Source organism: Seriola dumerili, unplaced genomic scaffold, assembly GCF_002260705.1.
Source record: "Seriola dumerili isolate Sdu_G_001 unplaced genomic scaffold, Sdu_1.0 BDQW01016444.1, whole genome shotgun sequence".
In the NCBI taxonomy this organism is placed as follows: Eukaryota; Metazoa; Chordata; class Actinopteri; order Carangiformes; family Carangidae; genus Seriola; species Seriola dumerili.
This window is the reverse complement of record NW_019190699.1, coordinates 1-3,268: the sequence shown is the minus strand read 5'-3', so window position 1 is coordinate 3,268 and position 3,268 is coordinate 1. Positions and strand designations below refer to the sequence as shown.

The 3,268-nt window shown below is 44.6% G+C and overlaps 1 non-coding gene across 1 annotated transcript; it reads right to left on the bottom strand.

The window, feature by feature from the left end:
* Window positions 1–3,043: 3,043 nt before the first annotated feature.
* trnal-aag lies at window positions 3,044–3,125 on the bottom strand. Its single transcript has one exon. It is a non-coding gene; the product is annotated as a tRNA-Leu (tRNA).
* Between the last annotated feature and the right edge of the window lie 143 nt (window positions 3,126–3,268).

Sequence of the window (3,268 nt, the reverse complement as noted above, 5' to 3'; positions counted from 1 at the left end):
ATTGTAGCGCCCTCCAAATTCTGTGGTTTGGTTTTGCACGTCTCTCATGAGTCGGGGCACATGGGTGTCAGGAAAATGTTTGTCCGCATTTTAAGACACTTCTTTTGGCCTAGGGTTAAAAGGGATGTGAGTACATTAAGATATGTCACACTTGTAAACCAAATCAGTAAGTAAAAGTAGCTCCTCTGTATCCCATTCCGCCCGTTAACCAGCCATTTGAGCATATTGTCATAGATTGCATGGGTCCTCTTCCTCATTCAAGGTCTGGAGCGACATATTTATTGACAGTTATGTGCCAAAACACCAGATACCCAGCTGCATATCCTCTGCGTACGCTCACAGCCAAATTGGTCGTGCACGCTCTCAGTCAGTTCATTTCCATCTTTGGCATACCAAAAATAATCCAAAGTGATCAAGGATCCAATTTTTCTTCACATTTGTTCGCACAGGTTTTAAAGCAGCTGAAGATCAAGCACAATCAGCCCTGCGCATACCACACACAGAGTCAGGGGGCACTGGAACAATTCCATTAGACTTTGAAGTCTTTGTTGCGTGCATACTGCGTGAGGTGAATGCTGACTGGGAGGATGGGTTATCGTGATTGTTGGCAGCCAGGGAGGTAATGAGAGCACAGAATTCAGTCACAATTATTTGGTATTTGGTCACACTGTGCGTGGACCTTTGTCTGCTCTGCAAAAGGAAGCAGAGCCTCCTCAGAACATGGTTGATTACGTGAACAGTTTTAGGCACCGGCTTTACTTGGCGACAGAGTTGGCAAATAAAACTGTCCTCGGCACAGGGGAAAATGAAACGCCTGTATTATCGGCATGCTGAGCAGTGTTCTTTCAGTCCAGGTGACCAAGTTTTGACTTTATTGCCTATAGTCGGGTCACCTTTTCAAGTGAAGTTTTTGGGCCCATACACAGTAGTGAAACAACTTTAAGAACAGAACTACCTCATTGCCACTCATGAACGTCGAGAACATCATCATCTATGTCACGTGAATCTCCTGAAGCCATATTATGCCTGTGCATCTCAGGAGCCGGAAGCTGTGGCGCAAGGTGCTCGTCCTATGTGTGTTGGTACCACGGTCTCATCGTGTAGTGAAGCTTCTAGTAGAGACTATTTGCCTAGTCAGCATTGCTGTCCAGTTGTCTGAAAAATTCCGAGGTTCTCAGGAATCTGGCAGGTATTTTGGGTCACTTGTCTGAGCCGCAGCAGGTAGAGATAGCTGAACTGATAAATGCTTATCCCAGTTTGTTTGGAGATGTTCTGTCGCATACACATGATAGAACATGACATTGATGTTGGAGAAGTGAAGCGATTGCTGAGCCATGTTTGCTTGTGCCAAAATCAGATAATACCCCTCGTTTTTGCTCGGATTTTAGGAAAGTAAATAGCATTACTAAACCTGACTCGTTTCCTCTGCCTCGCATTGATGATTGTATTGATCAGGTTGGTGCTGCTAAATTTATCAGCAAATCTGTTGAAGGGGCATTGGCAGATTCCTCTGTCAAAGCGGACGCGTGACATTGCAGCTTTCACCACTCCACATGTCAGGTAATCTCATTTTAGCACAGGTTGTTCAAGAGCAAGGAAGTCCAAATCTGGCTGCCAACACTGCAACAGCGAACTGGACTCAACTGTCCCACATCCATGTCCAGGTGTCACTGCTGCTCCAGATGCTGACCACTGGTACCGACTGGGTGCTATACCTAAGGCCGTGGTGAGCTCCACACCCAGCCGGGAGAAGCCAGAGTCTACTGAGTCGCCTGCTGCAACTGAAGTTGATGAAGCCGCTTAAGTGACCTCTCCTCTACAACTTGCCACTGCTCACTGTCCTGCTACTCCTCTGGAAACCATGACCGATGAACCCTGGACCATGATCAGGAACCCTGGTCTTTGGTCGGTAGCAGCAGAAAGGGGAAGCCCTCCTCTCTTGCGCCTCCTCAGTACAGCATCCAGCTAGAGAATAAATATGACATCCTGGATCTTCAGTACTTCCCTCCCCTTTCCTGAGGAAATCCCACCACTGCCATCTTTATCTCCTGATACTTGAAACATCTGAACACAAAGTCAGGATTATTATGACAAAGTAAGCTTTCAGATAGACACATTTCCACCTGGTTGTTTATTCCTTACCACTTACAAATTAGCAGGCATTTGCCAATCTGGCCCTCCTTTGTGCAAGTCTGCTTGATTTTTCTTTGTGATTTAAAATAATTTTGGACTTTGGACAGACTCGATTTGCACACACTCATAACAAAGCTCAAGAGCAGAGTGGCGCAGAGGAAGCGTGCTGGGCCCATAACCCAGAGGTCGATGGATCGAAACCATCCTCTGCTAATATAAAATGTTTTCCGGTTCTACCTTGATCATTCATTTCAAATAAACACCCAGCCATCATAACAATAATGCCACATTTACACCTAGAAAACTCAGTGCAACACCTTATTGGATACTTGGAATATCTGGACATATAGCTAAGATTATGATGAAAAAGTAAACCTTCAGGTAGACACACTCCCATCTGGGTTTGTTGTTTCCCACTGTTTATANTCTGATCTGAGATGGATGAGGACCCAGTGAAGGGAAGCTAAAACTGGTGTAACATGGTCAAATTCTCTGGATTTGAGAAAATAAATGTTACAATAATCAAGTCTCAATGAAACAAAGGCATTGATTAAGCATCTGTTATGGAAAGAAAAGACTGAATTTTAGCTTTTATGTAGGTGAAAAAAGGTGGTCATGGTGTTGTCTTTAATGTAGTGATCAAAGGAGAGGGTTGAGATCAAATGTGATGTAGCATGGCTGCCAAACCATGACAATCTATCATCAGCATAGCAGTAAAAATCAATTGCATGACTGAAAAATTTGGCCTGAAGGTGAAATATAAAAGGAGAAAAGCAGAGGCCCAAGAACAGAGCCCTGTGGGTCTCCATATCTCACATCAGAATATGTTAATAAAATGTTATTCTAGGAGACATACTGTGTTCTGCCAGGTAAGTAGGATTTTAACCAGTTCTTCTAAAAGGGAGCACATTGGCAGTGGTGGGATTTGAACCCACGCCTTCTGAGAGACTGGAGCCTTAATCCAGTGCCTTAGACCGCTCGGCCACACTACCAGACGAACTTATTGCTCCACTGCAATCCTCACACCCCTCTCAAATTCTCAAGAGCCATTAACCTGCATTGATATCGACCTGTCATAGGGGAATGCACTCCATTGGAAAATCACATTGGACACCCGCAGGAAGAAGAATCTTGT